This window comes from Wyeomyia smithii, chromosome 3 (genome assembly GCF_029784165.1).
Source record: "Wyeomyia smithii strain HCP4-BCI-WySm-NY-G18 chromosome 3, ASM2978416v1, whole genome shotgun sequence".
In the NCBI taxonomy this organism is placed as follows: domain Eukaryota; kingdom Metazoa; phylum Arthropoda; class Insecta; order Diptera; family Culicidae; genus Wyeomyia; species Wyeomyia smithii.
The window spans coordinates 93,856,934-93,881,120 of record NC_073696.1 but is presented as its reverse complement, the minus strand read 5'-3'; the positions used below and the strand labels follow the sequence as shown (position 1 = coordinate 93,881,120).

Below are 24,187 nucleotides of genomic sequence, written 5' to 3'. Positions count from 1 at the left end.
AAGAAATGCTAGCTTCGATTATACCTCATGCTAATGGTCATCTTCGCTGAGTGCCTTCGAGCTGCTAGCATCAATGATGCTATGCATGGGTTAGCATGGGTTATCGTAGTTAGTTGAGCTCAGTTCTCCCGCTCCGAAATCATAAAACCGATGCCGTAGTGAGAGCAGGCAACACAGTTCGGCATGTTCCGCGTGGACCGCTCGGTCGCATCGTACCACCCTCGTCGCCGCGGCTACCACCACCACCGCCGCGGGCCCAAATCCCAGCGACGGCGCCACGAAAACGGAACCGAAATATGCGGAGCTTTTCCGCTTCGCCCGACAGGAGAAGAAGTGTATACATGCATGCTAACGAGCCACGAAGACGAAGGGATCGTCCTATTCTTTCGGTGCGCTCGAGTGTCATTCGCATGCGGGACTTGGTGCTGTCGGTATCTCGGAGCTTGTGCCGTCCGTCGGGTGTTCACACGTGTGCCGCTCACACCGTCTTCATACAAATCTGGCAGTGCATGTAGATGCAGATAGATATACAGCTGGTTGGTGTGCAACTGTGTAGGAAAGTGGAGTGGTCCTTTCTGGACAATCTAATTCAATCACATCATCATCATCAGCTATCAGCGGAGAAGCATCGTGCGAATCGGTTCGTTGTGCTTAGATAAAAGGGGTGAACAAGTGGTAGGAAAAAAGGCTACGGTTTTTTCGTTATTCGGTGATTGCTTCAAATGCTGCGATGTTGGCGGTTTAAAAAAGCAATGCAGTGAAGAGAGTGCACAGAAAACATAAAAGTAATTCTTAATCGTTCATTAAATTTTAATCGGCTCGTTCGGAAGAAAGCTGGGAAGAAATTTGGTGTTTGTGGTGTTTTAGTGAACTGGAAGCGACGAGAGATTACCAACTTGGGAAGTGATTTTCAAATCGAAATAAGTCAGTTAGTTTTCATGTTTGTGGTTTGTTGTTAGCGAACAAAGCTGCTAGTTTAAATCTCAAAAATAATAATCTATACAATAAGTGAATCGTTTCTGCGTAGAGTGTGATTTAAACGATAAATTCATATGGATAGTTATTATTACTGATATAAAAACAAAAGTTGTGTACATGAAATTGGATAATCACCTATCGATATACGCCCATCTGCTTCGGGGGGCTTGATGTTCGCCTGACACTGACCAGAAGAAAAAGTTGCGGTTTAGTATTCTAACAACTGGTGTTCAGATTGTTTGCTTTGGAAGAAAATAATTTGGTGATAAAAGTGAAACAGATCGTGCGAAATCTGTATGGGAAAATTTCAACCATTTGTGATTGATGTGTATTGAATATAGAGAAAAAAGTGGAAAAAGTTTTTCGTTGTGTTGCATCATATAAATGTAAAATATAATAATCAAATAATTTACGAACGGATTACGCTGTTGTGAGTGTTGTTCACGCTACGGACCTAAGGGTAGGACTAATCGCCGGTTGGCAGAGAGGTTACGGTTGCTGGCTGCGTACTAATCCTCTGGATAACAACACCCATCCTGCGGGCGGAGGCCATTATCATGTTTCTGTAAGTAAAACTTTCACATCGCGGATTTCTTTCCGAAACTGGGTAGTGATAAAGAGACAAAAATATGCCCTAATATAATCCAGCTTTATTGTATGTAGCAAATGGTTGCCTAATTTTTGCCATTGGGGGAGCATATAATTTTCATTAAATGTATGTATACTGTGGGATCGGTCGTTGATGGAAATGGGGTTTACACTCACATTTCCACGTACTTAAAATGCACACAATTTCTGGTATTAGTGTTAAGTTTATGAAACAAGAGAAACTTAATTCATTAAGTTATCTTATGATTTATTTACACAGCAGCATTATCAAAATAATATTTGGACTATGATAGAATGATTACATAAATCAAAATTGTGCATACAGAAAATGCAAAATACAGCAATAACTTTGAAAAAAAAAAAAGAAAAATTAATAATATGGTGGCTTAGTATAGATGATTACGTCTTCGCCAACTAAGCTAGTGACCTGCATTCGAATTCCAATCCCAGAATACCTTTCCTCTAAGTTTAATCGCAATCGACACCGAAAAATTTTGAAGTCACACCTTTCACAAAAATTATGTGATAAATTATAGATAAATTATAGAATAAAATTTTGTGACTATCAGAAATATTGTAAAGATTTGTAATGCTTAAACCGCAAAGTGCCACAAAAATTTCATCAATTTATTAATGTTTCCATCGTACGTTAAACCCAATACTTTATGGTTATCGGCAAACCAACTGGTTGACAAAAGCGAAACAAATGTTGCCCTAATGCTCAAAATAGTTGCCTTAAAACATCGTAGCCTTTTAACTATTCCTATGAATTTTGATGCCCCAAGTGTATGCAGAAGTTCGTCAAAATGCCGCACAGTAAGTGTTCGTCGCTTTTACGTTGGCTAACGGGAAAACTCGTCTAAGTCTCTGAAAAAGATATCTTCACTAGGAGACCAACATTTACAGGAATGGTTAAAAAGCTATTATCTTTCATTTTTTCAGTTCGAGCTCTAGGGTAAAACCTGTGTTTACCAGTGTTATCCTGATATTGCTAGCTTTGAGCATTTTCAACAATAGCAATAAATGTTTCACACAGAGTGGAGGAATAAAAGTACGGAAATTAATATTTTGCGTTGAAACCACCTCTCGCACTCGTTCCACTCTTAACAATTTATTTTTGGTATTTATATTCGCATTCGTTTCGATATAGGTGCTTCAAATAACTTTTCAAAAGATCTATGAGGTTCAACAAAATAATAATACGTTCACCAGCAAGTCTAACAATAAACTGCTAAGCTGGTACTACAGCTAAGCTGTCAAAATTCACAAAGAGATGATTTAGTGCTTTCAATGCACAGCCAAAATTTGGAGATAGGATTTCTCATACACATAATCTTCGTGGGGATTTCAGACAAGTGCATGTCTCTTTAACTTAATGTTTATTTACCTTAAATATCCCCCTTTAAGTTGAATGCGAAACTCACGATATCCCGCTTCGTAATAAATATATGAATAAATAAATTTATATAAATTCTATTGGAACTTTTTGCTCATTCTGCTTCTATTTAAGTCGTATTTCGTTTCTGTTCAATTTCTTTATTTATCATACTTGAAAATCAATTACGAAACTCTTCGTAGATCTGAATGAATTTGAATATATTGAGGCGATTATCGGCAGTCCTTTTAGTTGTGTCAGATTATCTCTATTAAATATTCCTCATTCCATTGAAGTGTCGGTTTGGTGATTATCTTTCATAAATGAGACCTGCACTTAATTCGAATGGTTCCAGCCAATTAAAAATTTGAAATTGCTTTGTTCAATACTGAAACGCGAATTTAAATTTGTTATCGCTCTTCTTGTTTTTATTTTGCTTTCTTTTTTCAAAGCATAGATGTGAGCTTACTTGAGGGGTGAAAAGTTTTTCAGGTTTTTTTTTCTATTTCCAAAAAAACAGCTAGCTGAGTATTTCCATTAAATCATACCTTTTACGTAACAATTCGTCCTACATTTTTCCACGCTGAACTTTTTCCAAAAGTTTTGCAATAATGACAAGTTTCAGTAAAACATACATTTCAAGAAATATTCAACTTTGGTTTGCACATTTTTTAACTCAAGCTCGAAACAACTTGAAAATAGATGCGTGTACAGGGTGAGGAAAAATTATCCGTGTAAAGTGTTATTCTTTCAATATTAAACAACAACATATTTATACAGAATGTAAATACATTAGCATGGTTTGTAATATTTACATCACGGACTCAAAATGGCCACCCTTGGCACCAACGCACGGCTTCAATCGTTTAGGGATATTATCGACGATGGACGATAGTTCTTCCACAGATATGACACCCCAGGCTTTGGTTAGACTAGCTTTCATTTGATCCAATGATTTGTGTGTTTTAGTACAAATTCTGTATTGAAGAATAGACCAAACGGAATAGTCCATTGGATTTAAATCAGGAGAGTTTGAAGGCCATTCATCTTCAGTTCAATATCTCGGAAAAAGTCTGTTACAGAGTTTCAGTGTTCTTTTCGATCCATGCGATGGAGCCCAATCTTGTTGTAATGTCCATTTAGTTTCACCGAATTGTACACGTGCCCAGGGTGCCACTGCGTCGGTTAAAAGCGTTTGGTGAACAAATTGTGATTTTTACACCATTTTCAATGAATATTAAAGGGGATTTTATCGAAACTGGATGATGTGATCGAGCTACGTTCAATCGCTTGGAAAAGCCTTTACACAAAAGTTGACGGTCATTTTGGTGGTTATGAAATTGCTCTACAGTGAAAATTTTCTCATCGGTGAATAAAATTGTGCGATGGCGTCCATCGATAAATTCTTCCAACAGAATCTTCGGTTTTCGGTACCGATTTCCTTTCATCCTGTCATTTAAGTTTTTTTTTGAAAACTTATAACAAAGAATTCCTAAATCCTTGTGAAGAATAGTACGGAACAGATTTCGGGTCAATTTTTAATGATTTTGCCATTTTTCGAATTAACCTTCTAGAATCACGGTAATCCGGTGACGAATAATTATTCGGTTCCCAGGGGTCCTAGCGGTTCTTTTTCTGCCTCTTCCTGAACGGTCCTTTAAACTTCTTAGCTCATTTTATAGTTTTACAGCGTCTCTAATAGTTTGTATAGGCATTTTTAACATACTAGCGATACTTATTGGACGCTTTCCTTGTTTATACAACTCGATCACCGTACTACGTAATGGACTTGACTTTATTATGACACTTAATGCACACTGTTTTAAAGGAGATTTCGTGGTTTTGTTCACACATAGCCAAAGTTAAAAATTGTATAGGTAAGCTCATTTCAACATCTGTCAAATCTTAGTTATACACTGAAACATAAAACATGGATAATTATTTCTCACCCTGTATCTAAATCTGGGAAAATAATCAGAACACAAATATTTAGAAAAAATTCCAATTTATTTTTGACGTAGGACTACGTCTAACCGCACTATATCGAGATACATTCTGCGGAAAACTAAAACCAAGGTGTAACGTTGGAATGAAAGATTTCAAACGGTAATACTGATGTAACCACATGACGGATTATAGTAATCAATATGCCGTTGGAATGAAAAAATGTTTTACAATTTTGTGATTATTCATATATCATTGTTACTTGATTGTTAAACAGTGAAAATTGATGAAAAATTTCAAGGTCGTATTTTCACGAACAATGTACCAATCACATGCGAGCACGCCTGGCCCAGACTTCATGAGTGGATACCAACTGCCTGTTATGACAATCCCTACGTCAGTGGCAAAAAAAAATTGACAGAATCTCCCCGTCCCAACAGGTCAACTAATATTTACTTCTATGAGCGTAGACTATTTTGATGTCTTGAAAGTGAAGCTTTTTCGGAAAGTTCGTTCGAAAGTTCGTAGTTCCTTTATCAGACAATTAAACGATCTGCTGTGAGAATGTTACTAAAACTGATGTCTTAGAGGAAAACATGCCGGCACAGGCAACAGTACTGCACCGAGCCATGTATGAGAAGACGGTCGCTCGTCGTCAGTGCAGTAGCACTCAATTGCCATTTGTGTGCAGTCAAGCCAAGTGGAAATAATGTAGCTGCTGTCGACGTACAGTGGTGCGTGTTCGCACACTACGCTGTGCGGTCGGGGATAAAACAATTCTGTACGCAAGAGTATATCACGAAGTTGGATGTTGCATCGAATATGTGACTACAACTGAACGGATTTTGACCACCAATGCTTTGATCAAACGACGAACGTTGCCAAAGCATGCGTTAAATTAAAGACTGGAACGCGCAAAAATTGGTCGACAAAAAAATCATTTCTTTCAGTCAAAATTCATAATACCTACGAAAAACTTCCGTTGTTTATTTTGGTAGTTCAACTCACATATTTAAAGGAAAAAATGTACGTTTATTATTGTGGTCTGCCAAATCCAAACTGCCTTGCCTTCCGCCTAACTGCTTTCATTAAATTTTGTACAGTGGTCTTTTTTTTTTTTTTTTTTTTTTTTTAAAGGTGGCGGGGAAATCTGCAAACAGACACCTGAGAAGAGAACTCAGGGTGTGGGGATGAGACTTGGGGAGAGATGCTGGGGTAGTTACACTCGCCCAGACACCTACTGAACCCTGTCCCGACCCACTAAAACCCCTCCAGTCTCCAGCCCTGGTCTTCCCGGAACGACGGTTAAGTATTACGTCGGGGAGTGGCTTTTGTGCGTGATGCACCCTCTTTACTCTTATAACCTCCTAGCTAACTACCTGGAGACTGGTAATTAGCTACCACTGGCGTGTTGGTGGTTGACCCGCCACACACGTTGCAGCTCCAGAACAATCTGAGAGGCGGCCGCACAGACCGCGTTCCAGATGTCCGGGTCGTCGCACATCCTCCGGACTAGATTGTCCGGAGTAGTGCCAGGCCCGCTCACAGCCATCATGTTGCTCCTCGCTCTTGCGGAACGGGGGCATACGAAGAAGACATGCTCAGCAGTCTCCTCCTCCTCCACGCACTCGGGACACATGGGGGACACCGCGTGTCCGAACCTGTGCAGATATTGCCTGAAACAACCATGGCCTGACAGGATTTGTGTCAGGTGGAAGTTTACTTCACCATGTCGTCTCCCGACCCAGCCGGATATCTCCGGTATGAGTTGGTGCGTCCATCTGCCCTTTGTGGAGTTGGACCATTCCCGCTGCCAGCGGAGCATCGAGAATGACCTTCTGGTACCTCGTATGCCCCTTTTGTCACGTTGGTCGAAACACTCTCTGTCCTCCTTGATGGCGATGCTGATAGGCATCATGCCGGACAAGACACAGATTGCATCGTATGACACCGTACGATACGCACTCGCAACTCTCAGGCACATGAGCCTGTAAATACTTTCCAGTTTACCACGGTAACTGTTAGTACCTAGCGCTCTTGACCACACTGGCCCACCATACCTAAGTATGGACGAAACCACGCTGGCAAGAAGTCTTCGCTTGCTGCCATAAACCGCTGAGCTATTGGACATCATACGAGATAGTGCTGCAATAGCCGATGAGGCCCTCTTACAGGCATAGTCGACGTGACTCCCGAACGTGAGCTTGTCGTCCACCATAACCCCCAAGAGCTTCAGGGATCGCTTCGAGATGATGGTGCAGTCTCCGACTCTGACCACCGCCTGTTGCTCCGATTTACGGTTGTTCACAACCGTGACCTCCGTCTTATGATGCGCGAGCTCCAGTTTCCTGGAGCGCATCCAGTCCTCGACCTTGCGTATACAGTGCGCGGCCGTCAACTCGACCTCCTCGATAGACTCGCCGTAAACCTCCAGCGTTATGTCGTCTGCAAAGCCGACGATCACAACCCCTACAGGGAACTTGAGTTTCAACACTCCGTCATACATGACATTCCACAACACCGGGCCCAGGATAGAACCTTGCGGAACTCCTGCGGTAATTGGGACGCACTTCTGACCCTCCTCCGTGTCGTAAACAAGTACTCGATTCTGGAAATAATTTTCCAGAATCTTGTACAGCGACACCGGTACATGGATGCTCCTGAGCGCGAGCGCTATGGAGTCCCAACTGGCACTATTGAACGCATTCTTCACGTCGAGCGTGACGATTGCGCAGTAGCGTATTCCCCTTCTCTTGCGCTGGATTGCTACCTCCGCCGTCTTGATGACGGAAGAGATTGCGTCCAGCGTGGACCTGCCCTTCCGGAAGCCGAACTGGTTACTTGCCAGACCGTGTACACCCTCCGTGTACCTCACCAGTCTGTTGAGGATGATCCTCTCAAGCACCTTGCCCGCGGTGTCCAGCAGGCAGATAGGCCTATATGCCGATGGGTACCCTGGCGGTTTCCCAGCCTTCGGCAATAAGACCAGTCTCTGCCGCTTCCACCTGTCCGGAAAGAGACAGTCATCCAGGCACCTCTGCATGACTGCCCTGAACAGCCCGGGGGCCGTTTTTATCGCCAGCCTGATCGCCAGGTTAGGGATACCATCCGGTCCCGGTGCCTTGCTCACCTTTAGGGATTTGGCGATCACGATGAGTTCCTCATTCGTAACCCTTGCCTCCTCCCCTGCCTCGACACGGCTGTCGTCGCTCACGGATTGGATGCTCGGCAGGTTGGCCGACCATCTCTGGTCTATGTCTGAGATACTGGAACGTCGGACGTGAGACTCGACTGCCGGAGGCCAAGGACTTGGCTCGTGGCGTGGAAAGAGTCCCTCGATGATACGCTCCAGCATCGCTGGTGATCGCTCTGCAGGCGCCAGCGCGCCTTTAGTCTTGGCCATTACGATCCTGTAGGCGTCACCCCACGGATTTGTATTGGCACTCGCACATAGCCTATCGAAGCAGGCCCTCTTGCTGGCCTTTATCGCACTCTTTAGCATCGATCTTGCCGAACTGAATGCTGCGCGGCGCTCTGTCCTCTCTTCTTCGTTTCGCGCACGCTGCATCCTCCGTCTTGCACGGAGGCACGCACTGCGAAGGTCGGCTATCGCGTCCGTCCACCAAGAAACCGGTGGCTTTCCATTCCTAGGTTGGCGAGTCCTAGGCATGGTGGCGTCGCACGCCCGCGATAGCATAGCAACTAGTTGGTCAGCAGTCGGGCGGAGCCAACTGCCCCCCTCGCGCTCCCTTCTCATTGCCTCTTCGAATACCTCGGCATCAAAGTGCGATGTCTTCCACCCGCGAACGGTCGGAGTGTTGGCTCTACCCGTCGCTTGCCGCCTCTCGTTGTTGTCTACACTATAACAGACCGCCTGGTGGTCGCTATTAGTGTAGCCATCGTCTACCCTCCAGTTCTTGATCAGTCCTGGGCTGGAGAACGTCACGTCGATGATCGACTCCGCACCATTTCTGCTAAATGTACTTTTGTTCCCAACGTTAGCCAGATCTAGGTTGAGCTTTGCAAAAGCCCCCAACAGGATCTGGCCCCTCTGGTTCGTGAAGCGACTTCCCCACTCAACAGCCCAAGCGTTGAAGTCGCCCGCCACCACCAACGGCGTTAGGCCCGTTAGCTCCATGGATAGGAGGTCGACCATCTGGGTGAACCTTTCGGTAGACCAACGTGGCGGAGCATAGCAACTGCAGTAGAACACTCCTTCTTCTGAGGTTGAGACAACCTCCTGAACCGGGAACTTGCTCGTCGTACATATGGCCGCCAAACTGGACTTATCCGCAACCTAGTTACCGTTTCCGGGAGGGATGCGGTAGGGATCCGATATGACGGCGATGTCCGACAACGACTCAGTGGCTGCTTGGTGTAGCAGCTGCTGAGCCGCGAAGCAATGGTTCAGGTTCAGTTGCGTCACCCTTACGCCCGTGGTTTCGCAGCCGGCTTACCGGCTGGGCACCTGGGGCCTCCCATAAAGTGTTTGGCGTCCCGTTTCCCGGAACATACCATGCACTTGGGAGACTCCACACAGTCCTTTGCTTTATGGCCTGCACCTCCACATCGCCTGCACAGCTGGCTCGCATCGGGCCCCTTGCAGGTCCAGGACTTATGTCCGCCCTCAAAGCACCGGAAGCAAATGTCTGGTTGCTGTAGTATGCCCAGAGGACATACAGACCAGCCGACCTTCAACTTGCCCTCTTTCAGGGCCAGGTTAGCGTCCGCCGACGGTAGTCGGAAGGTAGCTATCTGGGTCCCCGCCGGACCTTTGCGGAGGCGGATTGACTCCTTAGCCACCTCCACCCCGCACTTCGCTTTTAGGGCTTGTGCAATGTCGCACCCCTCAGTGATTTCGTCCAGGTTTTTAAGCTGGAGAGTCACTTCTGAGGTGAGTGCCCGCACTTGCACCTCCTTCCCTAGGACCTTTTCAGCTACCGTTTTGTAGGTAGCCCCCTTGTTCTTGGCGTCCTTCTGGAGCTCAAGTATCATCTCGCCAGTGCGAGATCGGCGGATACTCCGCACATCCGCCCCCAGATCCTTGAGCTGGATTTCCCCCCTCATCCTCTTCAAGACCTCTGAGTACTTCGACCCATCCGTCTTGAGTATGAGGGCATCACCCCTACTCCGCGCCTTTTTGACCTTTTTTGGTCCTCTGGCCGCTCCGCCATCATGTCGCGTCGCACCTTCCCGACGCTTCCTACCCTCTACGGTAGTCCAAGGGTTGCCCGTAGCCTCCACCTGTGCCTTTTCCGCGATGGACCTTGAACCGGTTGGCGTGTGTTCCCGTGGGAGTAGCACCACCAATCGTTTCTTGGTGTTCCCGGGGGCCGTTTCCCCCGGGGACTGCCTCGTTCGCTTAGCGACCTGCCCCGTGGAGCAGACCGACGCGAACGAGGGGGCGTCTGTCTGCACCTCTTTAGATGCAGTCGCCCTCCCGGTCCTGGCCGCTTTCTCGGCCGCCTTCACCCGAGCTACGAGTTCTTCGTGCTCCTTTCTGGCTTCATCAATGGTGCTCCGAAGCAGGAGGAGGCTCTGCTTCAGGTCGCCAGCGATGTTTCGCCTGTTCGCCAAGAACTCGATTATGGCATCGAGTTGTTCAGACAGCGCCGCCACTCTTGGCCGCGTGTCCATACACCTTTCGACGGCCTTGACTAGCAAGGGACCGTCTACCGAGATGTCTGGTGTGGACACCGACGGATTCGCTGTTTTTCCACCTCCAGATTTCGCCGCATCCGTCTCCGCCTTCTTCTGCGGAGACCGCTGGATGCCACCTCGTGCGAAGGGATTTGGTAACCCCTCCGCACCCGTCTCTTTTGTTTTTGAGTTCAACATTTTTGTTTATTGGGTCCCCCTACCAGCCGCTATCCTTATCCATAATGGAGTAGTCGCCTAGATGGTCCCAAGGTAGTCTATGCCGGAGCAGTGAGGCCATGGCTATGGGCGGCTGCCATAGCGCCTTATGGGCAACTATGACACCCCCGACCGGCGCAAGTCAGGAAAAGACATCTGATCCTACTCCTGCCAGGTTCCCACCCGGCAATGGACTCGGAACGTACTGGAAGGCCTGCCAGGTTTTACGGGACGGAGACCCCTGCACCGGTTGTAATCTCGCCGTTTCAAGCCGTTATCACACGACATTACTAAGGGAGCTCGGCGCAGGTGCCAGCCCAAAATCATGGTACGAAAACGAGATCCGACTCTTATCCTATAGTGATGCGACCAGTTGCCGTAATTGGGAACATTACTGGCATCAGTCCCAATGGGCGGTATAGTGCATTTGGGTGGTGGGAGCGGCACTACTCGCTCCGTCGGAGCTGCTTCCGGCCAGTGTGGCTTTTGCGAGAATCTAGCGGCCCAGTGCCTGAATCTCGCCACGACCTAGGCTAGCTCCCGCTGATGGTCCGGGACTGCTTGCTAGCAGTGAGCACTTCCGTGGCCTTCGGTAATCGCCAATTACCGACCCGTGGTGGCATTCAGCTCTGCCAATTGTACAGTGGTCTTATTGACCTTATTCGTCGCCAAACGCCAGCTAGATTTTTTCTGCTGCTCGTTTTCAATGTATTTAATATTTTTTTTGATATTTCGTGTGACCAATTCTCAAAACTGTTCGAAAGGGTGGAAATCTGGGCTGTTCGGAGCGTTGTGATCGTAGGGAACCACAACCACGTTGTTCGATTCGTACCACTCGATCGCCTTCTCCTGAGTTGCAGGTTGCCAAGTTCGACCAGATCAGCACAGCTGTGTTATGTTGCTCTAGGAATGGTAGCAGCCGATTTTCCAGGCTTTCCTGGGCGTAGATCTCTTGATTGACGGTTTCGTAGTGATGGAAATGCCGCTTTTTAGACCACACGTGCATATGGCCTGCCAGACGAAGTGTTTCTTCGGGAATTTCGATAATTTGATGGTTTTGAAAATTCAGGCCACCTTCCCTTTTCCTGATACGGTATAAAATTCCTGTCCTGGAAGCTGCTCTAAATCGACCTTCACATAAGTTTTGTCACCCACGGTCGAACTTTATTAGCAGATTACAGTTTTCCGGACCACCGCTTTGCCGAGGTGTTTTGGTCGTAATCTGGGTTCGCCACCTTCACCGCCTTAAACGTCGACAACCCGGCTCGTTTCTTGGCCCGATGCATATTAATGCTTGGACGCCATTTTGAAAACTGGAAAGCAACCGCTGAAAACTCATTATAGCAACCATTGTATATACAATCAACTTCTAAATGCAACATTTCATGGTTTTGAAGTAGAATACTTCTCTCAGGAAGTTCGGCTACATAAGGATGTGAAATGAAAATCTAAAACCGAAAAAATTGAAAAATATGTCCAATTTCAAATGCTAATGAATCGGTAGATATTTGATGGATTTCCTTCGTTCTTGCAGCAATAGATTGGAAAATCTTCTAAGATTCTTCCCAAATAAAGATAATTGTAATTTTATTATTCACGCTATAGCACTATCGAAAATAGTCAAGCCTTGTCAAAACGAAAAATTCGACCTCTGATTGGTCGCTATATGATTGCTTCCCAAGCGCGGTCGACAGAATCATATACCTTGCAATTGAAAACATGTTATTTGGCCTATATAAGAACCTGTTTCAGCCGAAGTCGCTCATAATAGACAGCGACAACAGCAGTCATCCCTTAGCAGCAGCAGTAGCTGTGCAGTGGATACCAGCGATAGCGGATATAGCGGCCACGGCTGTGGCGTAGCAATGCACACTGGGAAAAAACAGACCCAAATTCCCACTAAATTAAGGCCGCTGAGCTGGCAACCTGAAATATAGCATTTCTTATGTAAAATTGGTCAATAAATCGATTGGTGATAGTTTCATCCTGTGCAGGGCACGGGAAAAGGCCTATATTCCCAAAAATACGCAAAAATAGGGTGAAAAGGGACAAAATAGACCATTTTCCGTGCATTTACATAAAAAATGCTATATTTAAGGTTGCCAGCTCAGCGGCATTAATTTAGTGGGAATTTGGGTCCGTTTTCTCCCAGTGTGCAATGGATAGCGCACTAGTTGCAGCGGATCTCAGCATCGATAGCAGCTGGGCCAGCTGATACCAATGGCAGCATATAGCGGCCACAACTGTGGCATGGCTACGAATAGCGTAGCATTTGCAGCGGGTATATCTGTCCATGGAGCATTCATGCAATAATTGAATGAAAATTGCTGCAATTGCAATCGGCCTTTTTCAAGGCTACTAAATATTTTTGGAAGAGCATAATGAATTGTTATTAATAAACTGCAACTGAGGTTTGCACAGCAGTGTGATGTTTATTACAATTTGTCGATACTGTGCATAACAGGCGGTATATACGAAACGAATCCGATTTCAAACAGAAAAGTTCGGCACGTTCTGCTCACGATGCTGAGTCTGTTTCAGTAACGCCTTGAAGAAAACGGTTATGGTTAGACATCACAGCAGAATTTTGACCTTCATACTCATGTCTACCATCGGCAATATCAAACACGCAACAATTTGCTTCCATGCGACATGAGGACGGCAACATTTTTTTCTTCAAAGCCTCACAACACGACACAATACATATTATTTTGTTGCCCTAATGAGAGCTCCATCGGTCCGGCTCTACAGAATGTCCACAAGAAATCGTTTTTGTACATCCGTGTTACGAAACTGAGAAAATCTGTAGGAAATGAAAATAAAGGCGGGTTTAGAATGAATAAGATGTATTTTTCGTACATGAGTATTACGACACACGAAATAAAATTTTTCGAACGTTTTAGAATGATATAACTGGAAATAATTCAGCCACACCTATTTTTCCAGTTATATCATTCCACAACGTTCGAAAAATTTATTATGTCAGAGCGGATATCGCACGCTATCTGACCATGAAGCATTTATGCAATAATTGAATGAAAATTGCAATTTCAGCAATCGGCCTTTTTTAAGGCTCCTAAATGTATTTGGAAGAGCATAATGAATGGTTATCAATAAACTGCATCTGAGGTTTGATGCTGTTGCACATGCATAGCAGTGTGATGTTTATTACGATTTGTTGATGCTGATACTTAACAAGCGGTATATACGAAACAAATCCGATTACATAATGACTGACACGCAAGCAGCCAGGTTATCTTTCTTGTAAAAGTATTCTACTTCAACCTTGCGGTCGTGGCTTTGCACAACCCTCCTGTGATTTTTTCAATGCATTTTTAACAGAAATAAACCAATTTGAAGTCGACCAATTTTTGCGCGTTCCAGTCTTTATTTGGCATATCATTGAATAGTAGATTAGTAAAAAGTTCAGTTGAAATCCACTTTTTCTAGTTTAGTTTCGCAGCTTTCAACCAATTACGAGCACGCTCTGTATAGCTGCAACAGATGTTTCATATCGTTTTAAAGTGGTTATTGTATTACTACCCCTGAACAGATTTCAAACACCCATGTCTTAATCGACAGGTAGAATATTGCGAAAGATTGTAATATAATAATTAAAATATCTTTTCAACAAAAGTTTTGTTAAAAATCGAGTAGATGGCATATGAACTGCAACCGTAGTGATTTTCATATCCATGTTTTATAATAAAAACTTCTTTTAAATTCGTTAAATTCGAAGTTGCATTGGATTGCTGTCTTTTTGAATTCTACACTCTGGTTTTTCTCAGATATATCCAAATGGCCAATAGGCTATTCAAAAGACAATAGAAAACCAATATGCTTCGCTAAGATTTTGAAACAGTGAGCTCAGATAGCTCGTTTAAGCTGTACTGATGGTTATATTTGCCAGTTAAATAAATTTATTTCAATATGACAATCCCAGTTGCATTGCGCGGTTGTGGTAAGAGAAAAACAAAATTATATGCATCTTGACGTTAGGTTTTAAACATTCATATTCGTATTTTTCAATTACAAAAATATTACATCAGCATCTGCAAGAAACTATTTAGATACTAAACATATAAACACAACCTTTCATTGCCGTACTTGTAATTGAACAACATTAGGCAAACATCAGTTGGAGAGGTTAATGTTGTTTATCAAACCGAGCTAGGTTTAGTTTCGAAGGAAGCAGACACATGACTTCCAAAAATGGCATTTTGTTGTTTGTTTTTTTTTTTTTTTTTATTGGTATCTTGAAACTGATTTATTTTTTTCTGGTTCTGCTTAATGAATAAATGTGTCAATTGACCGAAAATGAAAAAAATGAATATTAACATGTTTATAAATTTAACCGTCTCCCATAAGCTCGATAATCCTGCTTCTGTCTACGTCGCAGAATTAGCTGCAATTCAGTACACCCTAGGGATTATCGAAAAAATGCCCACGGACCATTATTTCATCTTTACGGACAGTCTCAGTTCCATTGAGGCTCTCCGATCGATGAAAGATGTTAAGCACTCTCCGTATTTCCTGGGGAAAATACGGGAACATCTGAGTGCTTTATCCGAAAAATCTACTCAGATTACCTTAGCGTGGGTCCCTTCTCACTGCTCGATACCGGGTAATGAGAAAGCGGACTCTTTGGCTAAGGTGGGCGCAACAAACGGTGATATTTATGAAAGACCAATTGCCTTTAATGAATTTTTCGCACTTGTACGTCAGAATACGATCATCAGTTGGCAAAATGCTTGGACCAGAGGGGAATTGGGAAGGTGGTTACATTCCATAATCCCCAAAGTATCGACGAACCCGTGGTTCAAGGGGTTGGATGTAGGTCGGGATTTCATTTGCGTGATGTCCCGGCTTATGTCCAATCACTATAGATTTGACGCGCTCCTCCGTCGTGTTGGGCTCGGGGAAAGTGGTATCTGTGCCTGTGGTGAAGGTTATCACGACATAGAGCATGTGGTTTGGTCATGCCCTGTACACCGTGACGCCAGGTCTAAATTAATAGCTTCCCTGCAGGCCGAGGGTAGACAGCCGGCTGTTCCTGTTCGTGATGTCTTGGCGAGCCGTGACCTATCCTACATGTCCCTTATATACGTTTTCCTGAAATCCATCCACGCCCCAGTCTAGTCCCGTTCCCCTCCGTCTACACCCAACAAAACGACAAGAACACGTTTGAACCTTAAGCACAAAACCAGCAACCAGACCCCGCACAACAGAACCAGGACCCAAGGACTACGAGCCTCTGTCCCAACTCACGACATCGTGGCTCAGCAGAACGAATCCATACATGCCATTCGACGATTATCAGACGACCATTGAACAACAAAACACTGATTGGAAATCCCATGCTAGTTTTAAGTTAGACTTAATTTCAGCTCGTAGTCGGCAGCGAGGATAAAAAATTTGCTTTAGTTTTTAAGTCATCAGATATAATTGGCGCCGTTAAACATTAAATTGTATTTGTGCCGTGTCAAATAAATGTTATGTGAAGAAAAAAAAAAAAAACATGTTTATAAATTTCAATGTCAATTTAAACATTTTTGTAAATTTAGATTTTCCACTAAAAACTGCAACTCTTCATCGTTACTTTTCCAACGAACTTGTAAATACAGGGTTTTTTTTATGTGACATCTTTGCTAAGCAGTTGTAAGAAACTGACAATGATGCTGCTTTGGAATCGGTGAGTGAGCCATCTTTCACAAGCGCAATTGAAGATCGTTCTTATTTAAGACCTATATAAAAAATTGCCTTCTCGCGTGTTGACTGCATTAGGATGAAAGGTTTTCATCATTATTAAAAACAGTATTTTTTTCTTCTCAAATAGAGGTCCGCAAATAAATAATCAGCATTTTTTCAGTTGTCAAAATCGGACGCTAAACGCTTTTATTTTAATGACTTTCTGGTGGCATATGACCTTAACAATATGTGGCCACCAATGAACTAGTTTTAGGATTGTAATTCGTTAGAGGTGTCGCTTGATGGATTTAGGCTCAATAATTTGGAAGTATCCGGAACGCAACGGAGACGGGTCCGCATGAAGCCTTTAACGACCTAGACACTTGACAGTACTAAGTACTGACTTGATCATGTCTATTATATTACCGGAACTTGCTCCGGTCATAAATCCAGAACCGTCTTACTGATTCCGGTATTTCGTTTTGACAACATAATGGACAAAATGCCTTTTTTTTTGTGTTTTTTTTTTTATTCTCGCTTATTTTCCATCGGTCTAGTTCCGCCACTGTTGTGGCCAATCACCGACGCCCAGGGAGGCGACTCCACACCCAGGACCCTAACTCACGACCCGTTTATTAACGGACCGGCGCCAACGGCTTTACTTCCTCATGCGATGGAAGGCGTGATCCCAGAGATTTTTCGCCTCAGAAAATCTCCCGGTGTCGGCTAGGATTGAATCTAGACCAGTTGGGTTGGTTGTGAGTGGATCACGCCACCTCACAACCATCGACACCTATGTCGGCGGTGGGATTCGAACCCAGGCGTCGAGCGTGGTTGGCGGAGACGTTACCAACCACACTAGGCCCCCGCATCTTTCTTTTGGTGGTTGTTGAGCTTGAATTGGTTAAAAGCAAAACAAGAAAACTATAAACTATGATTAAACATAACCGCTCGTTTCAGGCTTATGTGTTACTACAAAAGATCAAAATAATGGTCGCAGTGGTCCAAATCTTACAAAAAAAATAGGCTTATGTGTGCCAAAGTCGAACTGTGCCAAAATTAAACCGTGCCGAACAGAGTCTTAATTCTCAAAATGAAGTATAAAACTATCGTAGTCCTACGTCAAACATGCGGTCGTGTCTTGGATACCACCCTCGTACTATTTTTAGCTGAACCCTTAGTAACAATTTATGTTTTTTTCATTTTGGACGTTTTAACAGAAGTTTTGATATAACTTCTGGTTACTTTGAAAAAGAAAATTTTAAAAAAATACTGCTGAATCAAATACGTGGGCAATGTTGCATTCAAATTAAAAATAGTCGGATAATTCTGCTTATTTGCAAATCATTTGGCGTGGAAACGCTCAGCTCTTAGTAATTTAATACTGTCAATAGGAAATAAAAATGTAAATAAATGAACATCTGTGTTCCGTACCTTGATATGTAAAATCAAAATGCTGAGTCTAACGGAAGCTACATAACTTGAGTCCACGAAGCAAAAAAAAATTACAGATAAGTTGATTGTAGGGTTTGAGATTTATTTGAAAGTGTTCGTTTTGTGGCCTTTTCGGAAAGGTTCTTCAGACATGTTGAGTACATATTGAGAACTTTCCAAGAACTTTAGGTAAACTGAGAAATAAAATTTCTTTTCCATGTATTCTCCCGTTAGCAGAAGTACTTATAAGATTTTTTTGGCTTATTTGAAATAATTCTTTATAAACATTATTTAAACTTTTCGAGGCACCTGCACCTGAGCTGTGACCTTAATTTGAAATCCGTTCTGTTATTAGTATCACCCATCTATGGAACCACTTTTAGGCATATCTGGAATCAATTCCTGCTTTGTCCTTTTCCATCATTCAGAAGTGTACTGAACCGGCTGGACCAATTTTCATGAAATTAATTGCAAATGAAAGGTCTAGTTGCCCATAAGAGCCTATTAAATTTTATAATGTGATCGGATTTTCAGTTTAGAGGTTATGTATCAAAATGTAAAAATCATGAAACATCATTATCTCAGAAACTACACAACCGTTTTCAACAAAATTGATTTCAAATGAACGAACTACCTGAAATACCTATAACTTTCGAATTTCATAAAGATTAGACATGTGATTCAAAAGTTATTTACAGAAACGTGTTCTGGAGAGTGTTTAAACTCACTCATGTTTCTCAGAGATGGCTAGACCGATTTTCACAGAATCAGTGTCATATGGAAGGTCTAGTTTGAATGAGAATGGCTGGGTGGATTAATTTGGGTTTTTCTCGTTATAATTACCTTATTAACATAAACCAAATTTAAGATTTATTAGGAATTTACTTTATTTTCATTTTTTCTGAATACCAAGATCAAATGTTTTCAGTTAATTCAGAACACCATGAAATGGGTTGAAATTGAACATGTTGAATTTCTTTGAGGTAGTGTAATTGAAATGAGTACTGTTATATACCAAGGAGTTTTCCAAGTTCAACATAATTTCAAATGCGATAAATTGCTGGCATTCCGAAAATACTTTCCATAATTTCTATTTCTATTTTCACAACGACTTCTCACTTATTAACATTCATGTTCATTAAGGAGATAATGGGTGCAGCTTGGGAAGCGAAAAATAAGCGAACTGAAACAGTCTTAGAAAAATATACTGCATCCAGATGGGATTTGAACTCCCCACTCTCTTTGTCTTTGGCATGGTGTTTTATTCAATTAAACACAACAATTACTACGTCTTTGAAATCTGAAACTAGTTTAATCGATCAAGTTTTGATTGAATAAACAAGTTGTTTTGAGTTTTAATGAAGTTAGCGAAAAGCTACGAAAATATATAGAACTACCAAGAATCTCGTAGAAGTCGAATTTAGGGAAACGTGAACATAATCTAGTGTTATAAGATCAACACCTATTGATTAATACTTTTTGTCACGAATTTGGAATTGAATTTATGTTGAGGCTGCTTTACGTTTTTCAGACGTTTTGGCTGAATTTCGATCATGTAATTTTCTTATAAGTTTTTTTTTGTTCAAGTTTTTGCGTCAAGAGTCATATTCTATTTTGATTTGTTTTTAAAGGGACTCCAGCTTTTTCAAGGTGCTGTTTTGATTATTGTGCAAGCTTATAAGAGTGCTGTAGTTATGTTCAGTTTTTTTAGATTAATCCATAAAAAAAATCAAAATACAAACTTTTAGCTAACTCTTGTTCACATTTGAACAATTTTTACCTCTGTTTTTTGAACCAGCTTTCTGCTATTTCTGCTTCAGTTTATCCTCACCTCTATCAATATAGTTTAGGTACTTTTGGATGCTTTTTGACAATTTTGAAACTTTAAATCGAGCACTTATGTTTTTCATAAATGCTTTAAAGTGGTTCCGACTGAACTCGGAGTTCTGGTTTCTAAAGCTGAAGGTTGAAATGCGTTTCGGAAATGACAACTGAACTATCTATAAATTATGTAAATTTTATTACCTTGGTATTACTCATGTTTTTGGATTCAACTCAATTGTAATTTAGATTTTTTTATTAGATAAATAAATTTTTTTTGCTTTCCTGAGAACTTATTGAACTGAAATTATTTTTTTACTTTCTGTTAAAAATATTTTTAGTCAGTCTGCGTTTACATGCATTTTGTTTATTCTGGTTTCACCTGGACTATAAAAGCGTTTCCAAGTATTTGGACTTCTTCACTGGTTTAAATAGATGTTAAATTTTTTTTGTAACAACAAATATGTGATAAGCATCTCAGTTCTTTTATCATCAAAAATTGCAGCACATTTAAAATCGGTTTTGTTTTTAGTCTTTTTCAACTTTGAAACCATATACAGCAATTTTAAAAACAATTTTCGCTTTACCCTTTTCTCTTCTTTAGGTACGATTCTCAGTCCTCTTGAGGCTGTTTTTCTATTCTTTCCAATTATGGTTTTGGGCTAAATTACAAATTATTTTTAATAACAAAAGAGGGGAGAGAGAGTTGGATCAATGTTCGCGATTGTCAACCAGGAAGGACAGGTAGGGGAGTTTCTGAAATAGGGTTTCTGTTTTGAAAAGTTTCATTGAGTTTTGAGAGGGTGCTGCCAATATCTGATCGATTTGGTAAAAAATCAGTGATATGTTTTATTTATTGAAAGCCAAGAATTTGTTACGTAGAGAGTTGTTTAATTGATTTTTTTAAAAATTCTGTTCTGTTCAGATGTATATAGAAGTCGCTATCTAATTCAATAGAAATCAGTTTTTTTTTGTGAGATACTTATTGGTTTTGTGAGAGTAATAGAGTAATAGAGTATTAATACTTGGAAGTGCCAAATATAGAGAACGTTTTTGCGTGAGTTAAGTACCATTTAATCTACCATTTTTGTCTGGCTGAAACATAGTTGTTCTTATGGGCCGAAGATGTCATTTTGTGCTGTTGGTATTTTGTTTTGAATCACGACTAATGTGTGAAAAGGGGGTATGAAAACAGGGTATTATTTTTCACAAATATTTTCAGAGCCAGAACGGTTTGTTGAATCGATGTGACGCCTTAAATAAAGTAGTAGTAGTAGTTAGATAACACTGCCGTAATCTCGCAGACTGACGTAAGCACCAAAGTGGCCGATTTGTGTTTTCTACGATTAAACGATAGAACACACCAAACTGGACCTATGGCCGCCGAAATTTGATCAAAAGTGTAAAAAAAGGGCATCATTAATTCACATAAACGGAATGACGTAAACGTTACGTAAATCCAACATAACTATGTTTGCGGTACGTTCATTACATTCAACGACTCGTGAAAAAATCAAGCAAATGGAACCAAGTTTGGCGTGTAGAAGGTTTTTGGGAGCAGGAAATATTCTCTGCACGAGAAGAGTTCCGTACAAATGAAACACACATTTGAAACAAAACATCTTAAAATGATTCAAATGATGCACAGGAACCAAGAACCAACCTCAAAAACTATTTTTAACTCCAAGATGGCAACTCCTCCCAAAATTTTCGAATGCCACCTAATATGGACATTTCCGTAATCGGGATGATGCACAAGAGCCTAGAATCGACCCCAGAGAAGACCGTGTTAATCTCAGACCACGGCTTAGCGGTGATGAAATCGAAGTAGTTGACAAGTGCGTGCATCTAGGCTAACTAGTGATTACCGAGAACGACCTTAGCAGAGAAATTCGCCGAAGCTTGGCCAATGTTCGTGGACAACTGAAGCGCACTTGTGATTTTTGTACGGATGAAGTGCAGATGGAAGATGGCAGAGGCCACGAATGCTATTAGGTATATTCCAAACTAAATTCATTTTCGAAAACGTATTCTCGGATCGGATGTACGTCAATCGATTGTAGAAACAGTGAAATAAAAATCGCGTTAATAAACTTTTTTCCACAAATATTACGTTCGGCAATGTTTTGTGATTATATTAATGCATTATATACAGATCAGATTGTTGAAATTCGTCCTAACACTTATTATAGAAAAGCTTTGTACTGAAAATTTTACTCGCTGTCGCATTCAGTCTGCGAGATTACGGCAGAACACTGGTCGACAAAAGCTCAAACCACTTGCTATTAAAAGATCATAGCTTTCTAACCATTCCTGTGAATTTGATTGCCTCCAGTGAATTCCGAAGTGCTTCAAAAGACCGCAGCATCTACGTTGACTAACGGGTTTCTGGAAAAGTTATCTTCGCTAATCTTTTAATTGCAACTGTTTTGAAATTTAGGGTAAACCAGTGTTTACCAATGTAATATTTTTTTCTTTCCGAAGAAATATGAAAAAAACTTTTTAATTTATCAAAATCAAAATATTAATAAAATAATTATCTCAAGAAGCTTATTTCTTATTCATGGAATCATGGATCATGGAGAAAAACAAAAAAGCAAAAATTTCTCAGAAAATAGAAAAAAACAGTCCGAACGATTTGTTTAACATCATGTTTAGGGTTCAGTTAAATATTATTAGTTGTAAAGTGTGTAGTTTTCGTAGAAAAAATCTCAGGTTCATGAAAAGTGATACTTTTTTTTGATTTCTAAATTTTAATTATACATTTGTATTTTCTTCTAAAAGAATTATGTTCGTTTCACGGAGTATTTTTTCTCTGGAAGGACGAAATTTACTGTCTTCAACTTCGCTGAAGACGGTATACTAATCAAACAAATCGTTTTGGCGTTGATTCTTTTCAGTAAAATTTAAATCTTTTTTCACTCATTTGTTTGTTGTCAATGTTCTGCTAATCTTTTGTAGTTTTCATTAAAATAAAATATTAGCCATTAATATTTAGCTAACTTTTTGCAGTTTCTACGATATATGATATGAGCTTTTTAAAATAATTTTTCTCGCGGTGTACATTTTTTCCGAAAGGAAAAAATTATTAACTACAACTTTGCCTAAGACTCACCCCGTTTCGTCTCTCAAAATAGTGGTTATCGTCAATACCAATTTTTTCTTATAAGTTTTCACAAATAAGTGATTTGAAAAAATAAATTCCAGTAGCCCATAAGAACATCTCTGCAAAATTTCAGTCAAATCAAAAATGACAATTTTTAAAGGAGTGCAGGTTGTCCAGCGTTACGTAATTTTAGAGGGGGGGGGGGTCATATCGAACGTTACTTATCGTCAGAGGGGAAGGGGTCTAAAATCTAGGTTTTTAGCGTTACGTAATTTGTGTACGACGCCTAAGGTCTTTTCTACGCGTTTTTTACGCGGTTTTTATACGGACTTTGCAGAAAAGTCGTTTTTAACGGGGTTTATTGTTTTTTTCGTGTTCATATCGCTCATTCAGAGTGTTCAAAACGTTTACTTAAACCAATTACTGAATATTCACTGATTTGGCCTAATCTTTTTACATTTTTCCTTGATATTCACATGTGCTTATTCACGATTCACATGTAGAAATAACACTGCTATTTATTTCTTTTCGAAATAATTTAGCAGATGAAATGAAGTTTTTTTACGCGGATCTCCGACAGTTTCTGTAAAATTTTTCCGAATGTTCATTCGTAGGTAACATTCATCTGCTCACCGTTTGTCCTGTAAAATATTTTGCAGACAGTAATGATGCACTTCCCTGTTTTCTATGTGGTTTTCAAACATGTTTATCGAATTATCAAATAGAAGAAAAACATCCTGTTCAATGCAAACTGGAGGCATACAAAAATCACAAAAGTGTCTACCAATTAATGTACCATCATGACTTACATTTTTTGGAGTAGTAATAAAACAAAGGAATCAAAGGAGTGATTCTAGTGAATTTAGTGATCGTTTTTGCAACGTGACGTTATTTATTTAGTGAAATGTTTACGTATCATCCGTTTTATTGATACACGGCTCAACATATTGTAACATTTAGAACCATACTCTTGGTTCGGTTTTGCTTAAATAGCAGCTTTTCCAATGCGTGTTATCGAATTAGTTTTCTTTTATATGTTTCATCTACCATCTCTGTATTGTGGCGGGTCAAATAAATGTTGTGTGAACATCTACCATCTCCAGTTTATTAAATTTTCTCTGGGAAGCTATATTATCGATATATATTATTCCCTTTGAACGAAAGTTTTTCTCGTGTCACCTGGGGGCTGCATACGCATGTAAGATTCGAAAAAAAAGTAGGAGGTGGTGTTCAAGACACGACCACATGACGTTGTACTATAGTATTTTTATTTTCCATTATAATTTGTCTATCTTAGTAAAAAGCAAACTTAACGAGACTATCTGAAGTTGGAGACCAGAACGATTCAAGCGGAAATTCTAAGATTGGAAATTGCT

General features: G+C 41.2%; 1 protein-coding gene across 5 annotated transcripts in view; it reads left to right on the top strand.

Moving 5' to 3' along the window:
* The first annotated feature begins 402 nt into the window (after positions 1-402).
* LOC129732086 (protein madd-4) overlaps positions 403-24,187 on the top strand; it is a 588,842-nt gene continuing 565,057 nt past the window's right edge. For all 5 annotated transcript variants that reach the window (XM_055692596.1, XM_055692595.1, XM_055692594.1 and 2 more), the window contains exon 1: positions 403-1,543. The gene's annotated coding sequence lies outside the window, so the exon portion shown is untranslated. The remainder of the gene's footprint in view (positions 1,544-24,187) is intronic.